Source organism: Falco naumanni, chromosome 13, assembly GCF_017639655.2.
Source record: "Falco naumanni isolate bFalNau1 chromosome 13, bFalNau1.pat, whole genome shotgun sequence".
Classification (NCBI taxonomy): Eukaryota; Metazoa; Chordata; class Aves; order Falconiformes; family Falconidae; genus Falco; species Falco naumanni.
Window position 1 is genome coordinate 3,370,815 of NC_054066.1, and position 8,987 is coordinate 3,379,801.

Below are 8,987 nucleotides of genomic sequence, written 5' to 3' on the forward strand. Positions count from 1 at the left end.
ACTCCTTTGGGATGTTGTGCATGGGCTGAATTCAGCAGTTGACATCAGTAGTGTTCCAGGACCAAACCTCACTATCCCCATCCATCTACAGCATTAACCTGTGCTATTCTTACATCCCCCGAGACTGCTAAAAAAATAGGTTTGGATTCCATCTAAGAACAACTGCAATCCTGGCAGGAGAGAATATAAACTCTCTAAAACTGCAAGTAAACCTTACTCTTGAAAATCATGGTGATAACTGAATAATCAAACATGAAATTGCAAGAGTAGCATGACTGACTAGGTCATACCCCTTTGGCCAGAGGAAGCTTATAGTGCTTTTTTTTCCCCACTGTTGCTGGCTGATCTGCTGAATTTGACTTTTCTTCCAGTCAGACTCTTGAGTTGAGGATCCTTGTTTCTAATAGTGCAGTCCAAGAAGCAGATAACATTTTTCCTACCTCTGTTGATTGTTTCTTCTAGTCTATCAGCATCACTATTCTGGAGAATGAGCCCCGCTATCCAAACAGATTGGGTTAGGCCCTCGGCTGTTTGTGATCACCAGGACAAGTTGAGTGGTAAGACTAAATATGAGGGTCTTGAGCACACCAACAGGCTCTGCAACGTCTTCCCCCTGCCCTCAGCGGTTTGGCCGCCTGCCTGCGCATCAGGCCAGCTCGGATGTGGTGAGGCTGGCTAACTTCAGATCAGGCTGCTGAGAAATAGCCAAGCTGTGAGAAGTTTCATCTGGGCCCTCTCTGCTGTGCCTGAGGAGCTGTCTTTAAGCAGGAGACCTTGTCTTTCTGCTGAACTATACTAAGCCTGGCCTGCTGACTTTCACCTCGGACCTGCCTTACTGCTGCGGGTGCCTCGTGGCCACTGGGCTCGCCCTTGTCACTGCTGCTGGACCTGCTCTGCTCTCGTTTAGGCACTGTGGAGCTGTATTTCTTGTCAGCGATGATACTGCCCCTGCCCGCTTTGCTGGCACCTTCCTGGCTCACCTTCCCCTCTGCAGTAGCCACTTTTGCTGCTCCCTGATACTAAAAGCCTTGCAGCGCAAGCGTTCTCGCTGCTCATCTACCGCTGCAGCTGGTGGTGTGTGCTTAGTATTGAACAAGCCCTGAAACAGTAAACTATTCCATGTGCCAGTGGAAGTCACTGTCAGTAGCCTTCCCCCTCTGTGGGGAGAGTGGCAGAAAGAAGGGCTTAATGTGGAGTTCCTCTCACGTGCCCAATTGCCGTGGTTTTATTTCCACTTCCGTGCCCGTGTCTTTCATATCCCCAAACCCATCTGACTTGGGAGGCTGTTTTAAGAGGCCTGGGTAGGGAGCAAAGAGTCTCCTTCAAATTGGTGAAGAAGAGCTAGTGTTTCCTCTAGAAAGGGAAATGCAGAAGGGGGAAAGTGCAAAAGAGGACAGATGGAACATTCATTTAGACAACTTCATGCAAATAGTGCTTAAAAAGGCAAAAAGTTTTTTTATGTGTTTTCCTTGTGCCTGAAAATCAATTCAACATTTTGAACCTGGTTCTGTTTCAACATACCAAATTCCTTGGTGTTGGTCAGCAAATGAGTTCCTTCACTCCGGATGTTACAGGCTACTTGTAAGTGCAATCGCAGATCTGTTCCTGCACTTCAGTACAGTTGTCTGTCTGTCTGTCTGACCGACTGAGCAACTGACAGACCAACGAACCAACCTTCAGGTGATTGTGGTCATGGATCCATTCAGTCACTGACAGTCTGAGCTGGCGTGCTGATCTTTTGATTTACATTTCTTTATCTTTTCAGTGGACAATATATCTGAATAAGGGCAGAATAGGGATGTTATTTCATTTTCCAATACCTATCAACATTTCTGCCCATGGCTGCATTTGGGAAGAGCTAGACGTTTCATTAGGTTAGGTTAGAATATGGCCTATAGACTCTGCCAAACACAAACATCTGCACTAATGTCCTTAGTCCTTGGGTGATAGCTTTAAGCTTTTGATTCTTTACTACAGGGCTTGAGCAGAATAGCCATTTAGATCTCAATGGATGGCTCTTTGTAAATGTATTATATAGAACACGAGGTGATAAAGGAGGTAATGTCAAGAGATCCTTCTGTTGTGGAAGTGGTGCATCCCGAAGTGTGTAATTCCTACAGTGCTGCATCTTTAAGGAAAAGTTATCAACAGAGAAGAAAAAAAACCAACAGCCCAAAACTGGTCACCACATATGCTGCCTCTTGGACATGAAGAAACTGGTGCTTTTTGTTGTTGTTTCATTATGGGGTTTGTTTGGGATTTTTCCCCTCAGACAAATAGAAGATGAATGCCAATGGCAAACTTGCTTGTAATTGCTTGCTTGCTTGTTTGATTTGACACATGTCTCCTTCTGCGTTGTTACATTTTGAATATCATGAAAAGTGAGGCAGGATAAGACTGGAGTGATTTTAACAGTTCTAACATAGTCAGAAATGCTTGTGTTTTCTGGGCTGATGTTCTTAATGACTTAACAAAACAAATCAAACACTAATAAATGTGAAATCACAGCAACAGCAGAAGAAAGGAACAACAGCAAATATCCCCGCAGCTCCTAAGAAAGACAAAGACTGAATTTTGCCAAAAAGCAATTGGAAGGAACTGGAGATTGTTAGCACTATTCTGCAAAGCCTGTGGGCCTTTCTGTTAAGTGATCCATGGCTACCTGCTCATCCTTGTTACCATCCCAACGAGACACAGCTGCAGGGACCTCTCCTGCAATACAAGCTGCAATTAACTTGGCTGTGCCTTTTTTTATTTTTAATTCTCCCTGCATTTTGTCTCATAGGATTGTCCTTTTAGTTTTGTAACCCCCAAACGTCCGAGGGGCAGTCCGATGGTGACATGGCTTCAGAATCCCAGTAAAATGCAGGATGCTGGCACCCCCAGTCCATTGGTTTTGTCTCATTTTAGACTCATCAATGAACTGTAAATTTTCCCGTTACAATTCTCCCCCCTCTGTGTTCAGAAGTATTCTCGTATGTTATTCCAGAGTGACCATGTTTTCTAAAAGGTATTCTGGTTTCTTACTAATCTTGTATCAGGATCTCTCCCTGAGAATACTTGTCTTAGATTTAAGAAGTTCATGCCTACAATACCATGTCTAGGGACACGCTGTTTTTACGGGTTTAGGAGTGGCAGCAATGGCCCTTTCATTCAAGTACTTATCACCTAAGAAGAAGCCAATTCCTGCTTTTTTTATTTGCATCTATTTTTGCAAGTAGCCCTTCGGGGGGAAAGAGGAGGTATCTATGTTATCAAGCTTGAGACCTGGAGTAGCACGGTACAATTTGTGTCTTTACTGGCGCAGGGGAATTCCCTGTTCTAAGCCAGAAAGTCTCTTACACTGTTGTTGAACACTGAAATACACAACGCTGTACAAACAGCTTTATAACAACATCTGTTAGGTCCACCAGCCCTCTGCAACTGTGTGGGGTTTTCTGGTTGGTTGGTTGGTTGGTTGGTTTGGTGGGTTTGTGTTTTTTCAACTAGCTGCTGCTTTTCAGAAACACCCAGCAAATAAACAAGAATCTATTTCTGGTCTGGATTCACAAGGACTTGAGAATGAGTATTACCCAACAATTTTAAGGTCCCTGGGATCTCAGTACAAAAATCACCTATTAAGCCACTATTGTTACAGGTTCTGCTTATTGTTGTCACCTGCAATTCACTTACATATGTTTAAGGGCAGTTTTCATAGGCTGAATTTGTAGGACGTGTTCCCCAGCATTTATTATTCAGCACAGCTTTCTCCTTTAGTTCTCCCAGCACTTCAATTTGAAACAGGCTAGTGGGTGTAGCTGCAATAGCTTTTCTCCAGCTGTGTGAGCGTGCCTGGCCTAATAATTGTTCTATTTGAATCAGCATCAAGTATGGTCATGCATTTTGCATATCATATTAGATCTTTGGTAATCACATTCCTCCTGTTGTTATTAAATTGTGTAGGTATAAGCAGAAGTCATGGGGTACATCTGTGCAACTCTTAAGTTCTGTCAGATGAGATCAGTTCCTCCTTTTTTCCAGAACTGGACCTGAGAGATATTAGCAGATGCTAGACATGTTCTATGTTGACCTAACTTATATTTACAAAAGTACCTTTTAAAGTTATTTTTTTCCTTGTAGTGGTGTTTACATGAACTGTGTGAGTAGACTTTACATTGTGGGTAATGTAAGAAATCTGTTTACCTTAGCTTTCAAAAGCGTCACAAAACAGATTCCCAACATGCACATTAGAAGCAGACGGGTATTGATAGAGCTCAGAGCAGTCTATCTCCTCTTTTGCTGGTGTTACCAAACAAAGAAATTGAAATTCTTCCAGACTTTCCCCTCCTCCAATATAGAGCCATAAATCCAAAATCAACTGTTGCTTGTTTAGGCAGGGGCTTCTTGTTTCCTGCGTGTGCCTGGAAAATCCCAAGTCCTCTATCTGAGTTCAGATGAAGTACCACTCTACTCCTAGCTCTTACATGTGCTAGCCAGCTCAGGGTGATGACTCCAATCACATAGCATGAGCTCAAAATTAATTTGGACAGCTTATTAATTTGTAATGGTTGGCAAGTGTGTGTGTGTGGGGGGGGGGGGGATGTGCGCGTGTAAATTCTGCACTTGCATAAGAGCTGGCCATTGATTTTTGCTTCGAGGAATATAATTCCCTTCCTCTTTGGTCATCTTCCCAGCTGCCCACTGAGCTTTGAAACCGAGAAGTACTACAGAAGCTCATGCAAGGAGCCTGTTTCAAAAAATAGATTGTTTTTAGCTTAGTGGTTTGATTTTTTATTATTATTTAAACAGGGATATTCTGACCTCTCTCCTTCAGCTCTTGGTGGTTAGTGGGATAGACAAACTGCTGGAAAACACTGGCCTTATTTCTTTGACTGCTTCATTCCCCATCCAGGCAAATAAGTATTACTGTGACTTCCTAAAGGTGTCATCTTAGATCCATGTGTCTTTTCTACAGCTTTTCTTTGACCAAAACATTTCTGGTGTTCTGTAATAAAAGATCTTCTGCCTGATGACAGATATATTGTTAATCCCCTTGCTGCTTTTTCTTGTTTTGAAGTTGGAAGACTACAACTGCCTCTTTCAATAGATACTTCCAGTTGCTCCCCTGACAAACACTTTATCTTCACTCAGAGGTCTTCTGACAGGCTTTTTTGAGACACCAGTACACTCATCATTTCACTATATTGGACAAAGAATATTTTAAACAATGTAGTACCAGTATATGATAGTTGATTAAAATATGCAATTCAGAGAGTATCTTACCAAGACGATCTCATGCTGTACAGCATGTCTAACATGATCACAGCAGTTGCTTCTGCCTTCAGTATCTACAAACCCAGTTTTGGGTTTGTATGGGTTTGTATCTCACCTGAGGTCTGTATATTTTTGTGAGTCCCTGGTCATCTTGGGTGTGAGTTGTGAGTCAGTTCAAAACCTGGGCTTCCAGGAGTCGCAGGAGTTTTGTCAGAACAGGACTCTCACTTCAGTTTGGTTTGGAACAGCACAGAGCAAGCGGAGATGATCTGGGCTTAGCACTGAATAATCAAGCTGATTCTGAGCCAAATGGCTAATGTTGGAATACTGGTTCAGCTCTGCACGTATTCCAGTTTAATCTGGGTTTAGTGAGAATGCTACTGCACATACTTTTCTGGGAACAAGAATCTACCTCTTACACACCTGAGTTGCCCTTCTGACTTAACAAATCAACAGACATTGATGACTTTGGGCCGTTGCTTACAGACATATAAGTTGATGATGGAACTGGTTTTTATTGACTACTTCTGTATACCAAAAATACACACAAATTACTATTTGAGTGAACATGGAAAAACTGAATAGCAGGAGACTATTTTCTCATGGTTTAAAGTCCTCCTGTAACTTGATTTGGCCTCAGAATACTTTCTCCTCTTTCACTGAATTGCATTACAGGAGGCTTCTTGAGAAACTGCCTGGAGAATTTTTGCTTTCTGTTGCATTGTTGAAATAATGTCTAACTTAATTCTAACAATACAGGACTGTAAGAATGACTGTGTCAGAACTAAGTCCAGTATCCCGCTTCCAAAAGTGGGCAATGATAAGTATGTAGGGAACACTAATAATATTGTGAGCATATAGCGTTGTTTCCCAGCTCCCAGCAATTTGTGTCTCCAAAGACTGCAGTGATACCTTTGCATTTTATAGTCTCAAATTTCTCCTCCATCGATTTGTCCAGATGCTTTCCAAACCCCTTCGGCACACAGGCTACCTTGTCCTTAGTTCAGCTGTGTGATATGGAGAAGTACCTCTGTTTGTAACAGATCATCCACCTGCCTGTTCCAGCTGACGCTTGTAAAGCTTGTGTTGGAATGGTAGTGAGCAATCAACCCCCAGCCTCCCCTTTCATGCCACTCCTGATTTTGTGGGTGTCCGTCATTCTACCTCCACTGTCCCTTTTCCAGGCTGAGGACTATTCCTTTGCTGCTTTTGCAAAAGTCACTTCACATGCTCCATCAGCTCTGTTCTTTTCTCTCTCTGTTTTTCTGGGGGTATGTATATGTGTGTATATACACTAGAGAATGTATAAAATCGTATATGCTTATCTCATTTCCAAGAGTGGGGCACAAAGTGTGATGGAAGACCAGAACTGCATGCAGTATTACAGACGCACATTTACCATAGAGGTATTCTGTAGCATGTTGTGTTTTCTGTTTTGTTCTCTTTTGTAATCATTACTAATACTCAGTTTGGTTTTTAACTGCTATTGAAAATTGAACTGCTGTTTTTGCAGAGGTATTATGAACTTAATCCTTTTGGAAACAGACAGTTCAAGGGTCCAACATGTATGTATTCTTGGGGTTGTTTTTTTTCCCCAGTGCTTCACTTGAAATCTACTTGAATTTCACCTCTCTCTGAGTTCTGTGAGGTCTTTTGGTGATTCTTCAGTCAAGCATCAGAACTGTTGTTAACCAGATCACTTGCTCGCGGCAGGAAATTGCACCTTACTAACTCCCTCCTCCAGATCTTTCACAATTGTGATGAACAGAATAGGTCCCAACTTGGGGAAGAGATGTCCCAGCTTAAGAGTCCTGTGGGACTTGCTGATAAAGTTGTTTCACTGTGAAAATTTACTTTTCACTCTCTATTTCCTAAACAACCATTCATTCATGACAGAACTTTCCTTTTAATCTCATGACAACTTAGTTTCAAGAGCTTCTAATAAGGGACATTCTCAAAGGCCTCTGGAAATCCTAGTAATTATATGAACTGAATCTCCCTTGCGTATGTTTGACTTTATTAAATAAAACCACTAGATCTGCATGGGATGAATTTCTGTACAAAACCTGTGTCAGCTCCTCCCAAGTATGTCCTATTTATTTACATGTTTGCTAATACTGTTTTTGGGGTGGGTGGGGATTTTGGTGGGTGTGTGTTTTTTCATTTTGCTTCATAATTCATATTGGATTTACAGGTTTATAGTTTTCTTAAATCCTTACAGGTTTATAGTTTTCTTAAATCCCTTAATGCCTGCTTTAAAAATTGGCATTGCAATAGCCACCTGCCACATGAGTTTTTAGCAAAAGACTTAATATTTAAGCTAGCTCATCTCAGAGTTATAACACTGAGGTGAAAACAGTTTGGTCCGGGAGACTTGTTAGTATGAGTGTTAATGATTTGTTCTGTACCTTAATCTTCTGCTCTTCAGGATGAAACAGAATCTCCAATGTATCCCTTCATCAAATAAAACCCAGGGATTTTGGCTCAGAAATCATTTCAGGTTCCTTTGCACTGAATTCAGATGTAAAACAAAATATTTTTTTTCTCCAATGGTTGTATAGTCTCTGAGTAATCCCTTTAATCTTGATTTGTCTCATTGCCAGCTTCTCTGGCATGGTTCCTTTTCCTCTTTGAAAAAGAATTTACTAGTTTTAATACTTCTAGCAAGTTGTTCCTAAAAGTACTTTTCGGTCTTTTCACTCCCTTTTTTATGTGTAACCTGCAACAGTTTACAGTTCTGTTTTCCCCCATACTCCTCTATTGGGCAGAACTTCAACTATCTGAAGAATGCCTTTTTGCTTCTAGTAACTCCCATCGCTGTGCTGTTGAGGCATGCCAACTTTCTTTTCTAGGATGGGGTCTTTTTGAAGCCTCTCCGTTCCCAGAATGCAGATTTCTAACCTTTTGTGCACGTGACCCACGTTCTGAATAGTGGTCACTTTAATTTCTGAAGTTGCAGAATTGCTCTTCACCTTTATTTTGAACGAGGAAGCTGTTGTAGCCAGCCTGAATTAACCAACCTGCAGTGCACATATATTTCCTACTGAGAGACAATGGGAGGCTTTTACTCCAGACATCTCCTGTTTGTTTCTGCTTGGGCAATGTGACCAGGGAGAACCTGTGCTTCCTGGTGTTTGCCTGAGCCTGGCTGGGGAGTGCCGAGCCCAGTTAGCAGCTGCAGAGGAGCGGTTGTCTCACAGGTGGGAGGAATGCAGCTAACCCCTTGCAGCTACTCTGGCTGGGGGCTGAGACAGTCTCACGCCAGGTAGGGTGTGGGCTGAGGTACTCCATGCCTTCCTTGTCTTGGTCTTCACTGACAAGATCTCCCCAGGCATTTGTGCCTACAGGAAGGGGTTCAAGGACAGGGGTGACCGATAGTGGAGGATGATTGAGGCAGCAGTTACTGAGAAAGTTTGACACATACGGTCCGGGGGACCAGACAGAATGACCCGAGTGTGCCAAGAGAGCTGGCAGGCATCAGCAAGGCTACTATCATCTTTGAAAGCCCATGAAGATCAGGGGAGACCCCTGATGGCTGGGAAAAGGCTTCAGTTACACCCATCTACAAGAGTGGGGAGGATGATCTGGGGGACTGTAAGGCAGTCAGCCTCAGTTTGGTCTCTGAGGAAAACCATGGAGCAGGTCTTCTTGGATGTCTTTTTGGGCACATGAAGGAGAAGGTGATTGGGAATAGCATAGATTAACCAAGGGTAAATCATGTGTAACTGGCCTTG